The 18,209-nt window shown below is 44.8% G+C and overlaps 1 long non-coding RNA gene across 1 annotated transcript in view; it reads right to left on the bottom strand.

The window, feature by feature from the left end:
* Positions 1-18,186, bottom strand: part of LOC122209376 — a 30,545-nt gene extending 12,359 nt beyond the window's left edge. Inside the window, exon 1 of the long non-coding RNA XR_006197575.1 lies at positions 17,715-18,186. This is a non-coding gene — a long non-coding RNA (uncharacterized LOC122209376). The remainder of the gene's footprint in view (positions 1-17,714) is intronic.
* Positions 18,187-18,209: the final 23 nt, after the last annotated feature.

The following is an 18,209-nucleotide window of genomic DNA, read 5'->3' as shown; positions in this document are numbered from 1 at the left end:
CTCTCCACTCTGCCATACCTCCTGTGAGATGAGCTACGTGAGGCTGCAAATTCCATTCCACCGCTGGCATTCTGGGGACAGCTCACCCCCTGGCACTTCCGGATTTGCAGAGCCCCTCTGAAGAATAGGACAATGATCGTCTTGCTTCCTGTTCTGCAAACTTCTTACTGTTGATGATGATGAGAATCTTTGAGTGGGTTCATTTTAATGGTAGAATGACTAGTACGTTGGCCTGGAAAGAGTTGATTGGAAAAACCAGACCTCTCAAAAAGGACACCTGTCTAATACCCAAAAATGCTAATCATCCAAAGAGGAAAAAACTTGTCGTCGTTGTTGTTGTTGTTGTCTCAAAAGTGCACCGGTAGATAGAACAAACATGTCATGTGGGTTTAAAAAGATCCTCCAGGGCGCCTGGGTGGGTCAGCTGGTTGAGCGTCTGACTCTTGATTTCAACTCAGGTCATGATCCTAGGGCCATGACATTTTGGGCTCCGCACTGATCATGGAGCCTGCTTACGATTCTCTCACTCTCGGGGCACCTGGATGGCTCAGTCGGTTAAGGGTCAGACTTTGACTCAGGTCATGACCTCACGGCTCATGGGTTTGAGCCCCGCGTCGGGCTCTGTGCTGACAGAGCGGAGCCTGGAGCCTGCTTGGGATTCTGTGTCCCCCTTGCTCTCTGCTCCTCCCCTACTCTCTCTCTCTCTAAAATAAAAAAGAAAAGAAAAAAATAAAAGATCCTTCAGAATTCACTGAAACTGGAACCTCCAGACATTATGTGCCAGCAGGAAGTACAAAGCACCATCCACAAAGAATTCCTCCCTTTAAAAGAAATGGAGCCTCAGTCTAATCAAGGTTTTACACGTAACCATGAATTTATAGTAAATACAGGAGACAGAGGAACAAGTTAAAACACCAGAAGGAAGCAATCGGCCAAGTCCAAACGCAGGGCATTCTATGGGCCAGTTGACCTGGCTTCTCCAAACCCCAATGGCATGAAGGGAAAAGAGAAGGCAGGCCATTACAGATTACAAGAGACACTGTGGGATCCAGGACTGGATCCTGGAACAGAGAAAGAACATTGGTGGAAAACTGATGAAGTCCCAATGAACTGAAGGTTAGTTCATAGTAATGTATCGATGTTGGGGCTCTTGGGTGGCTCAGTTGGTTAAGCATCCAACTTCAGCTCAAGTCATGATCTCACGGTTCATGGGTTCGAGCTCTGCGTCAGGCTCCGTGCTGACGGCTCAGAGCCTAGAGCCTACTTCAGATTCTATCTTCCTCTCTCTCTGCCCCTCACCGCTTGTGCTGTCTCTTTCTCTCTCTTGAAAATAAATAAAAAGCATTAAAAATTTAAAAAAAATAGTAATGAATCGATGTTAGTTTCCTTACTTTTGAAATGTATCATGGTTGTATAAGATATTAAATTAGGGAAAACTGAATGAAGGGTACAGGGGAACTGCATAGTGACTTTGTAACTTTTCTTTGAATCGGATGTTGCTTTAAAATAGAAGGGTGGTTTTATTTTGTTTTTTAAAGACAGAGACTTAAAAAAATATAGCCAAACACAATGAGTGGCCCTTGTTTGGACCTTGGTTTGAACAAACCCATTGTAAAAACATTTTTAAGCCCATCAGGGAAATTTGAATATGGGCTGGATAGTGGATGATATTAAGGAACCATTGTTCATTTTATTAGGTATGATAATGACATGGCAGTTATGTGTTTTTTTTTTAAATCCCTGATCTGTTAAACATATGTATGTACCGGTGAGGTGACATGATGTCTGGCATTTGCTTTAGAATACTCCAAAAGAAGAAAATGATGGTAGATAAAATGAGATTGAAAATGGCTGATAATTGTTGAAGCAGATTATGGGTATATATTTTAAACTGTCCATATTAACAAGTTAAGAAGAGGAAAGGAGAGGAGGGAGGGAAAGAAAAAGGTGGAGGAGGAAGAAGGAGGAGGGAGGAAGAGGAAGGAGGAGGAGGAAAGAGGAGGAAGGAGGAGAAGGAAGGAAGAGGAGGAGGGAGGAGGAGGAGGGAGGAGGAGGAGGAGGAAGGAGGAGGAGGAGGTCTGTGTGCTTCCTTCCCCGTTAAAGGGTTTAGAAACTTCCCTCTGAGATGGAATAGTCTGGTCCCCAGCTTGCTTTGTTTCCCTGATCAAGATTCACTGGCAAGCCTCCAAGTGACATAATGTTCACCTTCAGGATGGTCCCACCAAGGCAGGGGTTCAGAGTTGAGTCCTGGCATCACACAGCCTCTGTTCAAATCCTGGAGGGCCTCAAACAGGTTAATCTCTGTGCCTTGGCTCTATCTTCCATAAAGGAGAAATGAAGGTGTTAAGGGTACCCACCAATTAGATTTATTTATATATACATATACTTGATCATATACATATGTATGTACACGTACACATATATATATTTGAGAGACAGAGTGCGCCCTCATGCGCATGCACACAGGCAGGGAAGGGGCAGAGGGAGAGAGAGAATCTCAAGCAGCCTCCACGCTTACGCGGGGCTCAATCCCACGACCCTGGGATCATGACCTGAGCCGAAATCAGACTGGACCCTCAACTGCCTTCGCCATCCAGGCGCCCAGTTGTTGATAATTTTAAATGAGTCAGTAGGTGTGAAATGCTTTAAATTGGGTATGGCACCAAGTAAGGACTCAACTCAACAGATGTTAGCTGATCTCATCAGCATTGATACAGACGGTGTTCTCCCCCGGGCAGCCTCACCCTCCCATCCACCGCAACTTGGTGGCCAAAGTGCTCCTGTCTCTTACTCCTCAACTTCTCCTCGGCTGTGTGACATATCCCATATGGATGCTAAGAATCCCTTCCGGTGGCTTGGCCAGTTTTCACACGTTCCTAATTTCAAATTAAATTCTCTTGTTTTCATGGTCTTTGCCAGAAACAATGTGATGAATCCCCGTCATCGTTTTGAGAGCCTTCAGTTGAGTCAAAAAGATCTCTCTCGGGGCGCCTGGGTGGCGCAGTCGGTTAAGCATCCGACTTCAGCCAGGTCACGATCTCGCGGTCCGTGAGTTCGAGCCCCGCGTCAGGCTCTGGGCTGATGGCTCGGAGCCTGGAGCCTGTTTCCGATTCTGTGTCTCCCTCTCTCTCTGCCCCTCCCCCGTTCATGCTCTGTCTCTCTCTGTCCCAAAAATAAATAAAAAACGTTGAAAAAAAAATTAAAAAAAAAAAAAAGATCTCTCTCTCTTATTTATTTAATTTAAAAAATTTTTAATGTTTATTTATTTTTGAAAGAGAGAGAGAGCACAAGCTGGGGAGGGGCAGAGAGAGAGGGAGACACAGAATCCGAAGCAGGCTCCAGGCTCTGAGCTGTCAGCACAGAGCCCGACGCGAGGCTCGAACCCATGAACCGCGAGATCACGACCTGAGGCAAAGTCGGATGCTTAATCTACTGAGCCACCCCGGTGCCCCTAACCATGTGTTTCTGATGTTTTAACATCTAAGGCCTTGCTGACCCTGAAGAGACTGTCCCTGTCAGTGCTGGCTAATTCCCAGAAACAGGAAACCATTAGTCGTGCCTTTCATATACAAGCCAACGAATCCAGAGCCCATATCCCAGCCACCCCCTTTACTGAAGACTCACACGCTGGACCACTATACCCCCCTCCACCCCAATCACCCCAAGGTTAAGTGCCAGACCACTAGGGACAGCCCCTACGCCCCCAAGCCTGCTGAAGTTATTCAAACTAGTGAGCCGAATCCCTTTTATCTTGCCGTACTCATTCGTTCCTGCAGAAACCACAATAAGGATTCTTGTCCACACTTCTCCCTCACTCCCTCTGCTTCATAGCTGGTGCTTATATCCTGGTGCTTCCCTATGGCCCACCCACCATGGGGGATAGATATGCACTAAAACAAACCATCTTTGCTTTTTTTTTTTTTTTTTTAGATTTTTAGAGAGAGAGAGAAAAAATTTCAATCAGGTTCCACACTCAACATGGACCCTGACGTGGGGCTCGATCTCACGACCTTGGGATCATGACCGGAGCAGAAATCAAGAGTCGGATGCTCAAACCACTGAGCCACCCAGGTGCCCCACGAACCATCTTTTCAATGACAGTCCTCTCCTGATCTGTTGTAAGTATACGTAAGTAATAATAAAGCCTACTTTGTGCGGGTAGCATTTATTCAGAATCATCTTGGCTAAACTTCAGAGTAGGGCCTGGCCCAAGAAGAGAGAATGAACCCAATTTGAAACTGCGTTAGGAAAGTGAGTCTTTCCATGAGTGTATAACGTTTGCACAGGCCACAAGCAGACCTTCTAAAGGGCCCACGGGTGTGGAACACCTGGGTGACTCAGTCGGTTGAGCGTCCGACTTTGGCTCAGCTCATGATCTCACTACGCGATCATCTCACTACTCGCGAGTCGGAGCCCCGCGTCAGGCTCTGTGCTGACAGCTCAGAGCCTGGAGTCTGCTTCGGATTCTGTGTCTCCGTCTCTCTGTCTGCCCCTCTCCTGTTTGCACTCTGTCTCTCAAAAATGAATAAACATTGAAAATTTTTTAAAAAAGTGTTTTTTTAATGTTTTCAGGGGTCCACCGGTGAGTCACTGTCATCCCCAGTCATCGTCCCCTACAGTGTCACACGCCTCCATGATCTGATTTGCTCTTGAACGTAAACACAGTGTGGAAGGCGTAGAAAGGAAGGCCCTGTTAAGTGGTAAAGGCCGTTGGCATTTGCAGCTGCTGTATGCACATCCAGCAGCCTTCATTTTAAGAAACTATAACATACTGTACAGAATTTGGAGCAAACTAAGTCGAAAAAGCAGGAAAGGAGCTAAATTTAGCAGGAGTGAAATAGCTATCTATAAAGAAGTTAGGGCGGGAATACATGGTGTGTTAGAAGCATCATGCATCTGTGATAGCGTAAACATCTCAGTGATCCTTCCTTACCAAAAAAAAAAAAGGGAAGACCACAAAGTTTTAGTGCTCCAAAGGTACACTCGGCATAGTGGGCAAACCCCTGTGATCAGGGGCATGAAGAGGGCCAGTCCAAAGCATCAGAAAAGTGTCACGAAGACCTGAGAGTCTACACTGGTGGCAGCCGCTGAAAGTCACTCGCCTACTGTGTGCCAAGAATTACACCGATTGTTTGTACGTCTCATCTCGTTCCATCCTGTTAACAACCGTACAGGATTGGTGTGCGCCCCATTCCAGTGAGGGGGAGACTAAGGCTCTGTGTTAGTCACCTATCGCTACCCATAACAGATTCCCCCCCAAACTTAGCAACTTACAGAGACAGTAAACGATTGCTCTCCCATACAGCTTCTATGGGTCAGGAACGTGGGCAAAGCTGGGCAGTTCTGGCTCAGGATCTCTCATGAGATTGTAGTCAAGATGTTGGCCCCAGGGCTGCACATCTGAAGGCTTGCCTAGACTTGGTGGACCCGCTTCCGAGATGGCTCACTCACATGGCTGTCAGTGGATGCCAGTGTGTAGGCAGGAGGCAGGTTTTCCCCCGCATGGGACTCTACGGGACCGTCCATGTCCTCAAGACATGGCAGTGGGTTCACCCCAGAGTGATTGACCAAAGAGGGTCGAAGGCAGCAGCTACAATGTCTTTGGATGACCCAGCCTCAGAAGTCACACGTCCCTCCATAACTGGTTACACAGGTCAGCCCTATTCAGGGCAAGAGGGGACCACACAAGAGCTTATGTACCAGGAGGTGAGGAGCACAGGGGCCATTTTGGATACGGGCTTCCACCGGACCCAAGAGTAGAAGTGATTTTCTTTTCCTTTCTTCTTCTTTTTTTTAAATGTGTATTTATTTTTCAGAGGGAGACACAGAGACAGTGGGAGACGGGCAGAGAGAGGGAGACCCAAATCCGAAGCAGGTTCCAGACTCTGAGCTGTCAGCACAGAGCTCGACGCGGGGCTCGAACTCACGAACGGCGAGATCATGACCTGAACCGAGGTCCAACGCTTAACCGACAGAGCCACCCAGGCACCCTCTATAAGTGATTTTCTTAAGATCACTGAGCTCATTTCAAATTCTACCTTACTCCAAAATCAGCACTTTCTCTACCACACGACCACCTCTCCAAAGCCTGCGTGCAGCACGTCACCGAATGAAGACAGAGGATCCTGGGTAAAGCCACATCCCTGTTTCGTTGTTTTTGCCAAAAGTTTTATCTTCGATTCACTGGGGGGAAAATTTTTTTTTTTTTATGTTAGAGCATAGCTCAGGCTTTCTAATGGGAATCGATGAAAAATAAGTTTTACCTTATTGATTCTGCCCTAAACCAAACTTGCTGAACTTCATCCCTGGATAGAGCTTTAAAATAACAATAATAATAAAAGAGGCCTACAATAATAGAGAACAGAAAATTTCCAGGTTACACACCGTGGTAATTCTATCTCTGATCTGTGATCGCTCCTATCTCTGAGAGTTGAACTCAGTACGTCCGGGTCTCTGTGTTGCATGAGTGGGTGATTGAAGGGCATTTTTATTCCCTTGAATAACAAGAAATCTACCACTCATTCTCCGGTAATAAAAACTGCATGTGTAAGAATTGTGACCAGGGAAGGTCAACTCAAATTAAAGATTTTATGACTAGCGGCTATATTAAATCTTTTCAACAATTTATAGAAAGGATTTGAAATATGTCAAATGTGTTTCTTTACGTTTTTTCAAGGGAGAGATTTTATTGCATCAAGTCACGGAGTCGGGAGAGAAATTACTCTTAGATCATCCAGTCCTGGCCCTGCCAGTGGCATATTGCTCCCTTCAGAACCGAAGGCTGGGTATTAAGCCATCTGAGGTCAACCTCTTCTAATTAAAAGGAAAGTCGTAAAGCGAAGTATTTCAATAATCCACAGTAATAATAATCCCAAATTTATACAGTGCGTATATCCAAGAAACGTAAAGCAGTCACATTTTTTATTTCTCTCACCTGGAAACAAAAACGAAAGCCCCAAGGCAAGTGTAAGGGAACATTCATTAACTTAAATATTTATAGAGTAAGGGCGCCTGGGTGGCTCCGTTGGTTGAGCATCTGACTCTTGATTTTGGCTGGGGTCGTGATCTCACGGCCACGGGATCGAGCCCCATGTTGGGCTCCATGCTGGGCACGGAACCTGCTTAAGATTCTCTCTCTCTCTCTCTCTCTCTCTCTCTCTCTGCCCCTTTCTCCTGAATACACTCTCACTCTCAGAAAAATAAGTTAACATAACATAACATAACATAACATAACATAACATAACATAACAAACATAACATAACATAATGAGATTATAGATGAGAAAGCACTTGACAAGGCGAAAAGCACTATACAGGGTTGGTCTCCCTGTCTAGACTAGGAACTGCCTGTGGGCAGGGACTAGGCAGATTGACTTCTAGAAGACAACTATCTGGCACCAATCTTCCAAAGCCCCAGCCAGAGATCTAAGTATATGTTTCATGCTCAAAAAAGCAGGGGTCGGGGCACCAGGGTGGCTTAGTCAGTTGGACATCCAACTTCAGACCAGGTTGCAGTCTTGCAGTTCGTGAGTTCGAGCCCCACATCAGGCTCTGTGCTGAGGCTGCCGAGGTGCCCCCCTTACCAATTTTTCCAGGTGTGAAAGGAACAATGCTTTTTGAGGTTCCTTGGACTTTTGAAACTTTTAATTTTTAAAATAAATACAAAAGAATGTGTATACTATTTGATGGTTATGAAGTGATCCTAATAAAATTACCACCTGGGTGGCGCCTGGGTGACTCACTCCGTTAAGCGTCTGGCTTTGGTTCAGGTCTTGATCTCATGGTTTGTGAGTTCGAGTCCAGCATCGGGCTCTCTGCTGTCAGCACGGAGCCCGCATCGCATCCTCTGTCTCCCTCTCTCTCTGCCCCTCCCCTGTTTGCACTCTCTCTCAAAATAAATAAATAAACTTCAAAAAAAAAAAAAAACAACACCTGGGAACATGTAACAATGTCACAAATTAAAGAGCTCCTAGAAAGAAAGATTTCAAAAGGACACAGAAACCAGCCTGAGGGGCCTCCCAATGGCCAAATCAAGGACTATTTAAGCATCAAATAAATAAACAGTGATGGCGATAGATTATAACCAAGTGAATAAAATAGGAAATCAGGAACCAGGAGTGTGTGAGTGTGTGCGTGTGTGTGTGCATGCGTGTGTGCGATATAGAGATATAGATGCAGGGATTTGCACCGATACATACAGATGTAGATAGATAGTCACATGACCCAGCAATTCCACTCCTAGGTATTTACCCAAGAGAAATGAAAATATGTCCACACAAAGCTTTATTTCTAGCAGTTGTGTTTATCATAGCCCCAAAGCTATAGACTGCCCAACCCACGTGACCACCAACAGGTGGACAGATAAATGATCGTATATTCACATGTGGACTATGACTCAGCAATAAAAAAGGAATAAAATACTGAGACACACAACATGTCTAAATACCAAAAATATTACCGAGTGAAGGAAGCCAGACACAAAAGAGTAAATATTGTGTGATTCTATTTATATGAAATTCTACAACTGGCAACACTAATATCTAGTGACAGAAGGTACAACAGAGGTGTCCTGGGGTCAGGGGCGGGAGGGAGTTGACCACAAAGGAACGTGAGGGAACTTCATGGGGGATGGAAATACTCTGTGTCTTAGGTCTACACGTTTTTCAAAATTAGAAGATACTTAAAATAGGTACACTTTAATATATGTTTTGTTTAAATTTACACTTAAATTTAGTAATCAACTAAATAATACTGTTTTGTTTTGTTTTTTAAAGGACAGACTGTAGAAGGGAGTGCCTGGCTGGCTCAGACCTTAGAGCATGCAACTCTTGATCTCAGGGTTGTGAGTTCAAACCCCACATTGGTGTGGAGGCTATTTAAAAAAAAAAAAAAAAAAAAAAAAAAAAAGGACAGATTTTAAGGTAAAGTATTTGTTGTTCCTTAGTCCTTCCTTAATTGCAGGTGTGATGCCTGGAGGCACAGCAGCTACCTTGTGACTATGAGGTAAATTAAACTTACAGACAGCAGAGAAAAAAGGGGGAAAGAAGCTGGTGCCTGAGGCCATTTTTGAGCTGCCAAGCCCCTTCCCCCCCCCCCCCCACTGTCAACCTCCAGACCTTCTTGTCACTGTAAGAGTTTTGTTATTTCAGTCAAATTAATTCCCAACCAAAATACAAAGTCCCTCCATCCAAATTCTTTCCACTCCGCCTTCATTTTTTAGCAACTGAGAATGCATCCCTCCTCCTCCTCCTTCAGAACGCCAAACCAAGAATTCAAGCACGTAATCTGTACATTTTGAAAATGGCGGATACACAAAGTTAATTATGGCCAGAGGCATCCTGGGGCATTCAAAGGGGCCAAAAGGAGTTGGACAACAGGCCGAGAAACAGCACAGAAGTCTTAAGAGACAGGAGAAGAGGGAGGGAAGATGCCACAAGAGAGGCGGATGGGAATGAGACTGGATGGGCAGGCGGAAACTGATTGATGCGAGGCTTTCAAGCAAAGCTTGTCCAGTGTCACAGGCTAAGGAGCCCTGCACCTGGCGTTTTAGGCAGCATCACTGATCAGTGGACATTAACATTTCAAGAAGCCACGTCATATTGGGGTTAACAACTATTTTTGGATATGCTATGTTTTCACTTCTCTTAGCTTGTAAACTATACACTCTTTCATAATCCTTTGAATAGTTACCCTGTATATGAAAGCATGCATTCTTGACTTACCAAAGTCTAAAGTTAGCTGGGATCCTTACTCTTTTCCTAAATATTGCAAGGCATTTAGAACACTTCGACCCCGGGGCTCCTGGGTGAGTTCAAGACCTGCATTGGGCTCCTCCCCCTGCTTGAGATTCTCTCTGCCCTCCCTTGCTCTCTTGCTCTCTCTTAAATAATATATATCATGTATATACTTATACATGATATAACACATTTGTTTATATAGCATATAAATCTGAATATGAAATATAATATGTATTTTTAGACCCAATAAGACATTTTTTTCCAATAAGACATTATTATTTTTATATTATACAGTCAGTATTTATTTATTTACTTACTTACTTATTTTAAATGACAGGACTTTTTTTTAAATGTTTTATTTCTTTTTTGAGAGAGAGAGGGCATGAGCAAGAGAGAGGCAGAGAGAGAGGAGGGCAGAGGATCCAAAGCAGGCTCCGTGCTGATGGGCTGACAGCACAGAGCCCCATGTGGGGCTTGAACCCATGAACTGTGAGATCACAACCGGAGCCAAGGTCGGACGCTCAACTGACTGAGCCACCCAGGCACCCCAATATAGTCAGTAAAGTTTATCTAGCTATTTACCATTCTCCCTGGTGTTCGTTTATGTCCAAACTTCTACCTGGGTCATTTTCTTCCTGCCTAAAAGACATTCTTTATTATTTCCCTTAGAGCAGGGATAATGACCAACGCTCTTATTTTGTTTATTTGAAACTGTATTTATTTCACTTCATTCTTTTTGTTTGTTTTTTGCTTATTTATTTTTGAGAGAGAGAGAGTGCAAGTGAGGGAGGGGCAGAGAGAGAGGGAGACACAGAATCCGAAACAGGTTCCAGGCTCTGAGCTGTCAGCACAGAGCCTGACGTGGGGCTTGAACTCACAGACAGTGAGATCATGACCTGAGCCGAAGTCGGACGCTCAACCGACTGAGCCATCCAGGCGCCCCTATTTCACTTCATTCTTAAAGGATATTTTTGCTACATGTAGATCTCTAATCTGGCTGTTGTTTCCCTTCAGTGCTTTAAAGATTAATCATTCTTTCGTCGTCTGGCTTCCAATGTTTCTGCTGAGAAAGCTAAGAGTCTGAGGACTGCATTTTTGAAGACAATGTGTCTCTTTTCTCCAGCTATTTTTATTTATTTATTTATTTATTTATTTATTTATTTATTTATTTATTATTATTTTTTTAAACATGTATTTATTTTTGAAAGACAGAGACACAGAGCATGAGTGGGGGAGGGGCCAAGAGAGAGACAGGGAGACACAGAACGCAAAGCAGGCTCCAGGCTCCAAGCTGTCAGCACGGAGTCCGATGCGGGGCTTGAACACATGAACCATGAGATCATGACCTGAGCCGAAGCTGGTCGCTGAGCCGACTGAGCCATCCAGGTGCCCGTCTCTGGCTACTTGTGAAATCTTCTCCTTGAATTTGGTTTTCAGAGGTTGTACTTGGTTCATGCCAACCTACAGTTTTCTTTTTGATTTATCCTGCTTGGATGTTAGGCAGGCTTCTTTAATCTGTGGCTTCATGTCTTCCATCAGTTTTAGAAAAATCTCAGCCATGAGCTCTTCAAATATACCTCTGCCCATTCTTTCTCTCCTCTCCTTCTGAGGCTCCAACTAAAAGGATGTCACAGCCTTTCACTGAATCCTCCGTATTTTTATCCTCTTTTCCGGTTTCTCCATAGTTTTTTTCTCTCTGTGCTTCAGTCTGGATACTTTTCTCTGACCCATCTCCTTTGTCACTAATTCTCTCGTTAGCCTTTCCAATTTACTGTTAAACACATTTTTAACCTTTGTTTTTCTATTTGTTTCAGTTCTAGAATGTCTACGTGTTTTCTTTATCCATGAGTATACATAAATACAAAGATATAATTGTATAGTTTCGGGTATTCTCCTAAACTGTTCACTCTTACTTTGATCTCATTTAATCTTCCGATTTTTTAAAATATTTATTTATTTTTGAAAGACAGAGAGAGAGACAGAGTGCGAGTGGGCAAGAGGCAGAGAGAGAGGGAGACACAGAATCCGAAGCAGGCTCCAGGCTCTGAGCCGTCAGCACAGAGCCCATTGAGGGGCTTGAATCCATGAACACCAAGATCACAACCTGAGCCGAAGCTGGACGCTTAACGAACTGAGCCACCCAGGCATCCCAATTTTACTTAAATCTTATTTTTTACTTAAAAACTCTAATGTTTTATTTCCTAGTCTAAACATAGAAAATCTGTATCTGATAATTCAATAATCTGAGCTCCTTCTTGGTATGTTTCTATTATTTGTTGCTTATGGTTTTGCTTTCTGTGTCACTTTGTCTTTCATGTGTCTGAGTATCTTTATTACGTGCTGGACATGGTAAGCCCAAAACTGTATAAATAATTCATGGCCCAGGATGATGTATCTTCCTCCAGAAAGGATCTCTGTTTCCTTCTCCCAGGTACCTGGGACACTAGCACTTCTGGGTCACCTTCACATAAACACAAGTATTATGACGATCTGAAGCCAAGCCAACATCCCTGTCTGGACTCGCCTACTCCCACTTTGTCTTGATCCTGGGGTTGACCCCCAAATTGGGGGAGGTTCATCAGTGCCCCGTTTCACCTGGCAGAACTTAGCCTTCATTCCATGGCCGCAAGTCCCAGGAAGTTCTATTGTTCAGCCTTTCAGCTGCTTGGCTGTCCCCTCTGAAATATGTAAACACAGTGAGGGGAAGTCCAGCCCCAAACATGGGGCTCATCTCCATGGGCCTTCATCCTCCTCTGATCCTGAGAATTCTTCACTAGTCTGTTCTTTCCCTGGTATCTTCGGGCAAATGATTTTCTATTTTTTGAGCTTTTTACTTTATTCCACAGTGAAAGAAACAGTATCCAAAGCATCTAGACTGCCTTTACAGGAAGGCACAAAGTACTTTGTAATCAGTCAATACATTTAAGATGGCAGGGATTTCTTTCGGAAAGCTATCATTAAGTGGATGGTGTTTTAGAATCAGCATCTCATAGTCACCTCTTGCCACAGGCAGCCTCTAAGATGGCCCCAGATGATACACACATCTTGGTATTCATGCCCTTACATAATTCCTTCCATTCGAGTGTGGGCTGGACCTAGTGATTTGCTTCTAAAGAACAGAATACAGCAAAGGTGATGGGCTATCAGTTATAGGCTTAGGTTACAAAGAGACTGTGGCTTCCCCCTTGCTCACCCTCTCTTGTTCTCTCACTTGCTCACTCTCAGAGAAGCCAGCTGCCGTATTATAAGCCACCCTGTGGAGAGGCCCACATAACAGGTAAGGGAGGGAGGTCTCTGGCCAATAGCCAACAAGGAATTGAGGCTCTCAGACCAACAGTCCACAGGCACTGGATCCTGCCAATAGCCAAATAGCTGATCTTGGAAGTAAATCTCTACCCACACCCCCATCAAGCCTTGAGGAGGCTGCGGCCCTGGCCACCATCTTGAATGAAGCCCAGTGAGAAATCCCAAGACAGAGGGACTACTGGGTCAGGCCCAGATTTGGACCCACAGAAATTGTGAGATATAAATGTTTATTATTTTAAGCCACTACGTTTTGTTACATCATGATGATAACCATTGGACATCCAATTCTCTTTCTAACCTACTCCAGTCCTATTTTCTTCCTCATCACTCCACTGGGGCCATTTGTCAAGATTACCAACTCTCATGACAATACATATTATTGACAAAAATGAGTGCTGTTGGAACATCAAGCACTAAACCAACCAAGTGGCCAGGTAATCTGGCAAGAGCTATTACTATTTAAAATACACATATCCTGGGGAGCCTAGGTGGCTCAGTCAGTTAAGCATCCGACCCTTGATTTCAGCTCAGGCCATGATCTCATGGTTCATAGGTTTGAGTCCCATGTCTGGCTTGTCCAATCCAACCAGTGGAGCCTGCTTGGGATTCTCACTCTCTGCCCCTCCCCCACAATATAAGTAAATAAACGTTTAAAAGAAATAAATTAAATTAAATTAAAAAATAAAATAAAGTACACATATCTGGGGTGCCTGGGTGGCTCAGTTGGCGGAGCATCCAACTTTGATTTCAGCTCAGCTCATGATCCCAGGGTCGTCTCTCTGTCTCACTCTCTCTCTCTCTCTCCCTCTCTCCCTCTCTCTCTCAATAAATAAATAAACAAACAAATACACATATCCTTTAACCCTGCAATCCTTTCTGTTCCATAGATTCCATAGAAGTGAGAGTACCAGTCTGTAAGGCCATCCATTCAAAATCATTATTGCAGCAATGTTTTTAGTGTCCTTAAACTGGAACCACGTTGAATGTCCATCATTAAGAAAACATCGGAATAACTGATAAATTCAGGCCATGAAACAGCCTACAACCTTTAAAAATAGAACTACAACAAATGACTTTGAGCAATTTCTGTATGGTATTGTTGAATGAAGAAAATAAAATACGGAATACTACTGAGGATGTGATCCCATTTTTGTAAAACAATGCCCTCCCAAATACTGTGTGTGTGTGTGTGCGCGCGTGTGTGTGTGTTCATCAAATGAACTGAACTTGATATGCTTATTTATTCAAACAACTTTATTCTTTTTCACAGTTGTTTCCTTCAAACCCTCTCCTTAGACTAGTTAATTCTTCCCATCCCCTTAGATGAAATCTCAGGCACTTCCCAGAACTTTTTGGTCAATCCCAGGTAACAACAGTAAGATATAATCCAGCGTGGGTGCCCTCTGGAAGTAGCAGGTGCCTCATGCTAATGTGTGTCCCACTGGAGAGTTTTGGGGGGGTTCCTGGGACATGACCAGTCTGACTGTGTCTTCCCTCCAGGCATCCAGTAGTCCACCTCCCAGGGGGTTCTCACAGGCAAGATCCAAAATGACTCAAGGTCAACTCTTTCCCACCTCAGGTCCCTAGGAAAGTCTCCTGTCTCCTTTGCAAGTCCCGATGCATCCTCTTTCTTTCCCTACCCTCTTGCCTTGGACCAGATCTTTCCATGGCTCCTCACACCCTGATTCCAGGGGACACAGGTTCTGTGAAGTCCCATCTGTCACTTGACCAAGGTGAACAAACGGCATGCTCTCCTAAGAAATTTTCCCTCCCTCCGTCTCTCTCTCTCTCTCTCTCTCAGCTCTTCGATAATCTCCAGGTGATGTGCTAGGTTCTATAGAAATGGACGAAAATCTGGAGCACACTTAACACCTATTGTCAGCCTTTACAGCCTCAGCCAAAATTGGGATAGCCATGTTTTAGCAACCCGTTATAGACCAATCTGCAGATAGAGCTATGCTGAATGGGATTTTAAAAATGCGTGAAGAAAAATATCGAAGGATGCACTCCAGGTTGTTATCAAGGAGTAAACTCCTTGCTGGGAGTTTACTCATTATCTCTTCACTGGAACAAAGACTACAAGTGATAAAGAGGGAAGAGGAGAGGTCAGGGTGAGGTGAGGGCGCCAAGCCAAAGGAAAAAGAGAGAGAGAGAGAGAGATTGCACCAAAAGAGAGCAAGTGCATGATCATATTTAGCCATTTTTACAAAAGTACATATACGTGTGGACATATGTTTAAAGATTTTAAGTGAAGGGGTGCCTGGGTGGCTCAGCTGACTAATCATCCGACTCTTGATCTCGGCTCAGGTCATGATCTCGCAGTTTATGAGACCCAGCCCCACGATGGGCTCCGTGCCGACAGTGCAGAGCCTGCTGGGGATTCTGTGTCTCCCTCTCTCTCTGCTCCTCCCCTGCTTGCACTCTCTCTCTCAAAATAAAGAAACATTAAAAAATAAATAAATCAGGGGCACCTGGGTGGCTCAGTCAGTTACGTGTCCGACTCTTGATTTCAGCTCAGGTCACGATCTCATGCTTCATGAGTTCCAGCCCTACGACGGGCTCTGTGCTGACAGCATGGAGCTTGCCTTGGATTCTCTCCCTCTCTCTGCCCCTCCTCTCCTCTCTCTCTCAAAATAAATAACTTAAAAAAATCATATTCAAAGATAGTAAGTTGTAAGTATTTTTTTTGAAAGTGATCAATGACCTCCACTTTACCTGAAATATCTGATGGTCGATCCTGTCTTCTCCTTACTTGACCTCACTGGATCTCATAGAAGTGTGTGACCCAAACGGTCACCTGCTCTCTTGCAACACTGTCCTCGGTCGGCTTGCATGATGCCATACTCTGCTAGTTTTCCTCATACTTCTCTGACTGTTGGCAGCCTTCTTCGCCAGAGTCTCCTCTAAATAGCAGTGTCCCGAGACACTCTCTGTCTGCCCTTATCTACTCTGCCTATAGTTATCCTTACTCGTTCCCGTCTAGTCGTGCCTGCAATGCCATCTCATACAGCTGACTGATATCTTCTCCAGTTTATAGTCCTGACCTCCCCCATCAGGTACAGAATCTTATCCCATTTCACCCTTAACGTCAGACAGGCATCTCATCGCTAACATAAGCAAAACAGGATTCTTTATCTTCCACCCCTAACCCTGTTCCTCCCCCAGCCTTCTCAAGTCTGGAAATGGCAAAACGTTCACAAAACCATATAAGTCAACGTCCTGGGAGTCGTCCTTACCTCCTCTTTCCCTCACACTGGGCACGTGATTCAACAGCAACTCCTACGGGCTCCACCTTCGCAATGAGTCCCTGATCTAGCTTCAACTGCGGCCACCAGCATCCCTCTCTCAAGCTGCACGATACCCTCCAAGCTGGCATCTGTAGGTCCACTTTTGTCCCCTTTGTTCCAGCTGCTCAGCAGCGGCTGATCACTTTTAAAATCATAAATCAGATCAGGCCAATCCCCTGCTCAAAACCCTCCATACTGACTTTTCAACTAGCCCGTTTCCTAGCCAATGTCAACCTTCCCTTCCTCTACCCCTGCTTCTTGGAGAAAGTAATGGGCAAGGCTAGAAATCTACATTCCCCAGATTCCCTTGCAGTTGGGGAGGCCATGTGATTCAGTTCTAACCAATGAGACTTGATAGGGATTCTAAGAAAGCCATGTTTTCCTGAGAAAAAGGGAGAGTGGAATGCCATACATCTTTTGACCCTGTTTTCCTTTGTTTCTGCCTGGAAAGCGAGTACCCAAAGATAGAGCAGCCATGTCAAAGATGTCAGGACAGGAAGGGAAAAGGGATCTTGCTCCTTGAACCGCTGCATCAGCCTTTGAATGGCCATCCCTAGACTTCTTGTTACATGAGAAAAAATACATAAATTCATGACTTGATCAAATTGCTGTGATAGCGTTTCTATTGCATGTAGCCAGATACAATTTCTGGCACAAGCTTCTCATCACTTGTTTTTAAAATAAATTCCCAAGGCCTTACATGATCTCTCCAATGCATACCCTACCATTCTCTATTATTCTTCCTGCACCAGCCTCATAGACCCTCTGGGCTGTTCTTGGTACATGCCAAGTTCATTTCTGCCTCAGCGTCTTTGCCCTTGCTGTTGTGCTGGCATGCTCTTCCCTGAGACCTTTCGCATGGTTGGCTTGAGTCCCCCCCTTCACTCAGCTTTGTGCTTTAATGTCAGCTCTGGACCAAGATCTTGCCTCGACTACTCCATCCAAAATTGGTTCCTTGACAGTCTTTAACTCTTTAGTGATTTATTTTTATTCAGTTATCACTAACTAAACTTGTCTCTGCCTGAGAGTATGTAATTTATTTTCTCGCTTCTTTAATGTCCGTCTATTCCACTGGAATGAAAGCTTCAAGGGGTACAGGCACATCCCCAGTACCTGGGAGAGTGCCTGGTATGAAGTAGGCATTCAAAAGTTACTTGTTTAATCAATGACACAATCAATTCACGGCATCCTGCAACTGAGATGCAGTCGACCTTACACCACTCAGCAGTTCTTTGTAATAAAAACACTGTGTACTATCCTACTATAAGTTAAAGAGGCGGTGTTGGGTTTATTTTTGGTATGTTTGTCATGCCAGCCCTTTTTCGGGCTACCAAATTTGGAATCGGCACTCTGGACACATAAACACTTAATTTCATGGCCTCACCTGAAATTCTGGACCGGCTTCGCAATTTAAGGCTCATCTAATGACTGAACTTTGCAGCAGGGCGTCCAGACATCTGCACTGACACTGAACAACGCCCGCCATGGTCCTGCTTTCTCCCAGATCACCCAAAGGACGGTGAGTTGGTGAATCCATTCAGAGACCAGAGACTCGTTTTTTCTCGGACCTTCTCTAGATTGGGCCAGGGCCGTGATCACAATGTGGGCAGTATCATGCCAGAGTGATAAAGGCGTCGGAAGGCCTGGTCCCAACCCCAGCTCACCAGCTACATGGCCAGCCTGAGTTCGCGGGGTCCCAGGGAGGAACACACATCAGGACGTGCAATCAGTTCCCTCCCTATAAAGAGAGAGGCGGGACGTGCGAGCTCTGCAGTCCTCCCGGCTTCCTGGATCCGAGTCTTTCGCTTCCCTTCCACCCTCCTGGTAGCCATGCACGCCCACCTGTGGCCCGAAGCCGCAGCCGCCAGGCCCGAGGCGG

The sequence above is a fragment of the Panthera leo genome, chromosome E3, assembly GCF_018350215.1.
Source record: "Panthera leo isolate Ple1 chromosome E3, P.leo_Ple1_pat1.1, whole genome shotgun sequence".
NCBI classification, from domain to species: Eukaryota; Metazoa; Chordata; class Mammalia; order Carnivora; family Felidae; genus Panthera; species Panthera leo.
Note: the sequence above shows the minus strand (reverse complement) of the source record. Positions and strands in the feature narration are given on the sequence as shown.